The following is a 7,823-nucleotide window of genomic DNA, read 5'->3' on the forward strand; positions in this document are numbered from 1 at the left end:
AATCATGTCAAAAGGGCGCGATGATTGTAAGTCACCAAATAAATGAACAAATGAGCTAAATAGTAATAACTAAGTAAGTAAGTGAACAAATACACCAATTCCATTGGGAATCACGCCATTCATACCTGAGGCCGGCGTGCACGAGGTCAGCCCGGCATAGCAGCGCTCTCCTGCCGGACATTCCGAGTCAATTCCTTTTGGGCAGAGGTTACACTTGGTGGCGGCGTTGGAGAACGACGTGCCACAGCGGTTCACGCCTTCAACCAGCACAAGGCATGCAGCAATCGAGCAAAGCCACGCGAGAGCATTCATGGTGATATTCACTGCAGGCCATACACGAACTAAAATCAGTTGCTTCATCACTTTGCAGGCATGGCATGGACAAAAAGCAAGCGAGAGTGTTTGCGGCGCTAGACTGTGGGCTGAGTGAGCTCAATGGTCTTGGCATGCAGATCCATTCTGTCCTGGCTGTGGAGCACGAGAAACCTTTTCCGAGCAAGAAACTGGAAGGGGTGTGCTTCTATTACGATTCTTTTCAAAACACAAACGATAACACACCAAAACTCATCCTGCTGTTATAAGCTTCCCATCTGTCACGGGATAGCCCCGAGATACGGAAGCATTTCCATCATTGGCGTCGTACAGACCGGCAACATCGCATCAACTGTGTGTCCGCTGCAATGAACTTGACCATAAATGTCTCGGGCGATAAAGTTTACTACTGAAGCGAGTGCTGGCAGAAGCAGCAATGGGTTGAACCATGCCAAAGATTGGTGCTCGGAGACATGTCTCGAGGTATCTCCGCTCGGGATATATATGCACCTGTGCTGTTGCTCTGAGATGTGTCCATATGTCAATATGCATTCAAAATGTTTACCGCACGAAGCATAATGTAGTATTCCGGGTAGGAGCACGCATAACATCAACTTCAATCAACGTTCATGCACTGGGAAAATGTTACGAAACTGCAGGGGATTTGCTCCAGTGTCGACTCACCCAAAGCATCTATTTGAAATTTTGAAATTTGAAATATGAGCGAAAGCACTGGCCGCTTTCGTGTAACAGTGCGTGTCGCATAAATGCTTTCGAATGCGCCGCTACCCAGGAACCTATCGACATCGTTCCAGCAGCGATGGCAATCGCGTTCATCAGCACGGCAGCTCACGGCAGCTCATGTGGTGCTGAGCACATGTGCTCAGCATGTTTGCTCGCCTCATTGAAACGCTCACTCTGGGAAGATCATGTATCTCTAAAAATATCTCGTCGAAGCTACATCCAGTTGCTGCTACACACGTTCGACCTCTGGCTGGACACTAAGGCTTGAAAGCGAGAGCAACGGAACGCATATCCACATTCACAGAGCCGCTCCAAACAGTTACCAGCGTGAAGCAGCACAAACCACGGGTATAGCCTCGAGCAAGAAATGCGCGTGGCACTTGCGATCAGAGCCACACATAAATCAAGTTGTCGCACATGGACAGGACATTCCTTACGCAAGCACTCAATGCAGTTGCATACCTTCTTGCACTTCAACAGCTGTTGTCAGCGCCAAGTTGTACAGCCGATTCGCATCAATGGCAAGCTGTCAAGGAGTATTAACCGCGTTGCAGTAGAGTAGCCAAAAGGGACTCGCACGCCAGGCATCTCGAGATGCAGTTGTGTACATCTTACAAATGATGCCATAACGCCATGGCGGACCGAAACATGTACACAGGTTTCAACTTTCCAATGTCCTGATCCAAGCTTGCAAATGTGTTTCTGAGGAAGAAAATTCGCATCTGTCCCGGGTATTATCTACTGATGCACCGCCCGGCGCACAGTCGACCATCATGTGATTGCACCCAACAACAAGTGTTCTTTTTCGACTGACAACCTTGTCACTCAACAGACGTTCATTAAAACGACCTGGAGGCCTTTGACATCAGCGTGTAGGTCGTGCCTGCAAACTTTCGGGAAAAAATCCAACGGCCCAGCTGCCCCTGCCTGGCCAAGCTTACCAGACGCTCGCATGTCACACCGGGCAGGCGGCACCGAAATAAAAGCAGTCAATCAGAAATCACGCCGTGTCCCCACTACCGTGATACACGGCAAGAGGGACGTATTCACCGTCAGCGTCTTGGGTTGGCAAACTCTCGTAGAAGCTTCAACGGCGCAGCTGCCCTTACCTGGCCATCCACAGTTGCGAACTCACTGCAACCTGTTTGTGGCTTGTTCTCCACAGCACATACATTGGCACATCCTAGCAGTGTTTGAGTGGGTGACGCAAATGGCAGCTCAGGTTGTTGCGGATCAAGTGCGCACTTCGAGTGCTCTTTCATTACATCCATTTGTGTATTCTAGGGGCCTAGATCACGCTACTACAGAGACAATTCAAGTTCAGGAAGACAAAGCAGTCCCAAGCAGCAGGCAGTGTGCCAGCGCAGAAGGCAACCCCTCCAGCCCTGCGATGATATGCACGCCTGATGTTCGGGGCTAATGTGCACAGCAGCCTGGACACACACGAATGTCACAGAAACACAAATACTCCTGCTAATGTCCTCGGAATAAGGTCTGATAGTGCCATCAAAGGGAACATCAACATCATTTCAGAGCGCTCCGAGCCACACAGAAATGCGACGGGGCACAACACGAACACATGCTCAGGCACACGAAAACAACAAAAACAACAACAATAACCACCCCAGAAGTCAGGCGGCCCCCAAAAGTCGCCTTGAGGGAAGTCCCATTGAAACTGTCAGCAGCGACAGCCACAGAGAACACCATGGGTTAGGGCCGCGCGCTTGGTCAGTCCCCAACAATCGGGGAAGCCAGCATATGGTGCCCCGGTCAGCTCGATTACCAACCCGCAGTCAGCCTCTACCATGCAATGTTCTGGTCCCTGTGATTTTGCGAGTCCAGATGCCTGGAAATGCATGATTTGTTGGGACGGAACTGGGGGTCGAAGCCCATTCTGGCGAGGTACTGCTACCATGCTCACCACTCATCGAAGCGACCAGCGCCGTTGAAGTCCCGGCGCGGCCCGGAGTTTCTCCGGCCAAAGTCGCCGCCACCAAAGCCACCATCGCGGCCTCCGCGGCCCTGCGCAGACCCCCGGTCCCCATAGCCACCCCCACGAGACGGTGCACTGTACCGATCTCCACCCCCGCGGGAGCTGCTCCTGCTGTCAAACCTGCGTTCCCCCCCCCCATAGCCACTGCCGCGGCTGCTGCCGCGGTCATTGTAACCGCCGCCGCGGCCGCCACCCCTGTAGCTGCCACCGCGGCTGGACCCGCGGCCGTAGCCGCCGCGACCGTAGCTGCTCGAGCCCCCCGGGGACGACCGCAGACTCTTGAGGTCGAGCGGCAAAGAGTCAAGCTTCTCAACGACAAACTCACCATTACTCGCCTGCGCAGCAGCGATCACGCCCGCCATGAGGTTTGCGGGGATGTCAAACGCGGCGTCAAAGCCGATCTCCTCCGAGTCGTCAAAGAGCTCGACTTTGCCGATCTTGCCGGCGACGTCGGCGTCCGTGAACCTCCGCACTGTGCCACAGAGTGCGCCTGCAGTGGGGAAGCCGCGGCCTTGCGCGTGGCGCAAGCCCAACGTGACGTAGCCCTCCTGCTGCCCTAGAATCGACTTGTGCTTGGGAAGGTCCTTGTACCCTGACATCTGCGCCATCACGACCGCCAGGACCTGCGCACTTGAGCGATTGAGATGCAGTTCGCGGGTAGAATCCACCTACATTTAAAGAAGTACGGAGGCGAGCGAGAGTGATTGCACGTCCATCGATGGGCAAAAGCGGCCAACATCCCTGTTGTGTTATGCAAACCCTGTAGCAAATGCGTCACAAGGGCCTAGGCGTATTCGTCGCACCAAATCGACATCTGTGATGATTGCACGGTGGTTGGTCCGTTCGGCTGGATACTTTGAGTTCGAATCCTCTGGCAAAGGCTTCGGTATTGATTGTGACCAATCCATGATGGTATGTGTCAATCCATCTAACATCCAGGTAGATGGAATCATCCATCCGAGGTCCGTCCACTCACTCATAATCAAAATCCATCCATGCGTTCTGCACTGCCTCCTACAGAAAGCCAACAGCAGGCAGATGTCCAGTCGCTGCATCACCTGCTGCATGCCCGATGTGCCAACTTCTTACAATTCTATGTGAGCGCCCGACAACAAACAGCAGCACCCCGCATCTCATGGCTCATTTTTCACCGCTCGAGGTACCATGCAGACCTAAGAAATCACTGAACATCTGGCATAGTGAATGGCAATATGCATGCGATATTTGCAGAAAACAAAAGCTTTGCCGCACCTGCACAGGCGTCGTGGCCTCGCCAATTCCACGCTCGAGGAGCTTGGCCGCGACGGGGGCGAAATACTTGGCGACCTCGATGTTTGTGCCCTCGAGGCTCTTCTCTATGTTGCTAGCAGCTGCGTTGATCACCTGCTGAGGGGAGGGGGGCCCGATGAGGTCCATGTCCGCCTTAGTGTCCTTGATGATCGCTCCGATGCGTCCCTTGTCGCGTTGCCCAAACATAATAATGGCAGTCCCTTTGTTCCCGGCGCGCCCAGTTCGGCCGGATCGATGGAGATAGGTCTCGGGGTCGGAGGGGGTGTCCCAGTGCACCACAAGATCGACGTTGTTGACATCGAGGCCTCGTGCCGCAACGTCGGTTGCCACAAGTACGTGGGTTTTGCCCTCGCGGAATCGCGCCATTGTGTATTCTCGCATCTCCTGCAGCTCCGCATCGCTCGTCAGCGAGGCCGCTTGCAGGCACTCCAGACACGACTGTTTCGCACTCTCGTTTAGTATTGCAGAGATTCAAGGTCTTGCCGGCAGCTGATACCCAGTGTTTCAATTGCTCCTGTCAGTTTTTGGCCCAAATGCCATAAAATGCGTGGACTTTTGGAACAGAAATGGCGGCCGGAACCCAATCTGCCAAAGCACTGTCGATACCGGAGTGAGCCCATGCAGAGAGAGAGGGGAGGTCCGAACCTGAGCGATGTCACCGTGCAAAGCCTCTGCAGGCATAATTGCAGAGACTCCAGACACGACTGTTTCGCACTCTCGTTTAGTATTGCAGAAAACGATGGTCTTGCCGGCAGCTGAGTACGTCGTGATGAGGTCCACCAGGAGGAGGCGCTTGGCATGGAGGTCTTGAGGAACCATGCAGCCAAGGCAGGTGATGTCTGAGTTGATCTTGCCTGTGGCACCAAACACAAATGTCATCTGTACAACACATAGGCGATGGCAGGAAAAAGCCAACATGCAATCAAGACAGCACATTCAAAGAAATGCAGCTCATTGAATGTCAGCGGTCGGAACAAGCAAGCCTGTCATGTGTCATCCATGTCATCATCATTTCAACGCTGTTCCTCTCTCGACGTTTGATTCCTGAGCAAGCATGCAGCCAAGGCTTGTCTCCTGCTAGTGTATCTAGCCTCTTGCTTACACCGTTGTGAACTATCCTCACCCTCATCGTAGACCCACCCAAAAAGACGGGAGTGTGCGGTGGAAGCTGAAACCACGCACCGGTCGAGGCCTTGTTCTTGAAACGTGATAATAAGAAAGCACTTGCAAGATAAATCCCAACAGCATGGAGATTGAACCGGAGCCGACCACGTCCACCATAAGGTAGGATGTTCATTCCATTTCTCATGAAATTAACATAAAAAGGAGGTTTGTATCAGGTTTGGTGGAGGTCGCGAGGTAGGTGTTGTATCGCATTCCTTAGAAACATCATATAAGAGAAGGTGGTTGGTATCAGATATCAGTGGAGATCGCACCTGAGTCCTTGCCGGAGCCAACCAGGTCCACCATGGTGTAATTGTTACAGTACTTCTCGGCAAGAGTCCTCACCCAGCCGGGCATCGTGGCGGAAAAGAGCATGGTCTGCCTCTTGCTCGGCACTGATTGGAGGATCTGCTCCACATCCTCCTGGAAGCCCATGTTGAGCATTTCATCAGCTTCGTCCAGATGAAGAAACGGATCTTATCCAGGTTTAACGCCCTGCAAACGCGATGATGATTGATGCTGGCTCGTGCAAGCGAAGGCTTTTTTCGGCGAATACCCTGTGATTGATGCCATCAGCTGTGCCAAATATTGAGAGAGTTGTTGGGTCGGCTGGTACATAGAGCTGTGAACACAAAAGCTTTGGTGCGAGCGGCCGCGCGTCATGACAAGCTTTCCCGACCGTTGACGTTCAATGGGCTGTGTTGTTTCGAACATGATTGCTTGGCTGCTTGGTGAATTGTTTCTGCCATTGTCCATGTGGCGTACTGATGGTTGTTGCTATCGGCCTGCGCCATCTAAATCTTGTTTAATCTTGTCTAATCTCTGTGATGTGATGATGAGCACTCATTTCACCGCCACCGCATCCAGGTAGACATTGGCGCCAATGGGTGCTAAGGCTGGAATGGCGCAGAACATGCATTTTATCGTGATCAGAGTCTTGATACTCAACTTCAAATTCGAAGCAGTTATGCGCTGAGCGGAACACAATGCGCTTCAGTGGTGGTAACCTATGAAACCATGAGGCTAGAATGGCGCACGTGTACATCAAATCTGTACAAGCTGGAGCACGTCACTAAAAGCAATGGGTTAAAGTTATGGATTTAGCCAGAAAAGTATATAGGACAAGTGCATTGAACTGGACGCATTGCCAGTGAAGAGTGTCACACCTTCGCTTTTGCACAAGGTCAATCACACGTCCAGGGGTTCCGACGATAACATCCACACCGCGCTCAATCTCGCGAATCTGTGCGCCAATAGGCGCTCCTCCGTACACGGTCAGGACGTTGATGCTAGAGTTTGCTGAGCCCATCTCTGTGGCAACCTGCTTTGCAAGCTCACGGGTAGGCGCAAGGACGATCGCTCGGGGGAGCCTGTATCCACGGCCTGCTCCGGGATTCTCCTTGTTCTCTGTGTTGATGGACTCGATGATTGGCAGCGCAAAGGCGAGGGTCTTTCCGGAACCAGTTCGAGCACGCGCCACGAGGTCGAGGCCGGCCATCGCGGGGTCGAAGACAGATTTTTGAATTGCGAAGAGCGAATAGATACCACGTGCCTCCAGCGACTGCACGTCCAAAAAAAATGTCGGGAGTGGCGGCGGATGATGCGTTGTAACGCTCTGTATTGATGCGCAGATGGGCTCTGCTTGCAAGCAAAAAGCATTGGCCGCATTCGTAAGTGTGGCTGGCAATGCAGGATGCGAAATGCAGCTAATGACAATAAATACGCGTATGTCACGCTCATGCGGCCAGGCGGAACGAGTGCTGCGTACTGTGGGTGATGTCTGCAGGGGGAAATGTACTAGGCAAGCAGCGCCACGGACCACCAGCAATGAACACAGCGCACCTTGACGGTCGATTCACAGAGATTGCAATTGCGGAGCATCAAGGACTCGTCGATCTGAGGCCCCGTCTCCTCGGCTACTTCAATGCGGTCAGACTCGCTCTCAGAAGCCTCCAGTTCCTCGAGATGCTGCGCTCGCTCTTCTGCCACAGCGCTGGCACCCCAGCACATACGGCGCACGCGATGTGCATTCCACGCTGTATTGTGCGACGATAAGAACGCTGGCACAACGGGTAGCAGAGCCCGATGGGTCGCCGCCTGCAAGCAACTCGACCCCTAATTTAAATTTGCCACGAAACTCGTAGGACGATCAATATTTGAGACATTGATGGAGAAGAAATTCCACTTCATGCATTTTCCAGGACAATCCTGCTCTTAGAGCAGTTGTGGAACCTTCCCGTCCTTCACAATTAAGGCAAGCAAACCTGTTGACAGAGCCACCCGTGTCAACGCAAAAATGCTATGCGGTGCTTGATGTTCA

General features: G+C 52.8%; 1 pseudogene; it reads right to left on the minus strand.

Moving 5' to 3' along the window:
• Positions 1–4,021: 4,021 nt before the first annotated feature.
• Positions 4,022–7,390, minus strand: LOC149809976 (DEAD-box ATP-dependent RNA helicase 3, chloroplastic-like; annotated as a pseudogene).
• Positions 7,391–7,823: the final 433 nt, after the last annotated feature.

Source organism: Nuphar pumila, unplaced genomic scaffold (genome assembly GCF_984573655.1).
Source record: "Nuphar pumila unplaced genomic scaffold, dmNupPumi1.hap1.1 HAP1_SCAFFOLD_620, whole genome shotgun sequence".
Taxonomy (NCBI): domain Eukaryota; kingdom Viridiplantae; phylum Streptophyta; class Magnoliopsida; order Nymphaeales; family Nymphaeaceae; genus Nuphar; species Nuphar pumila.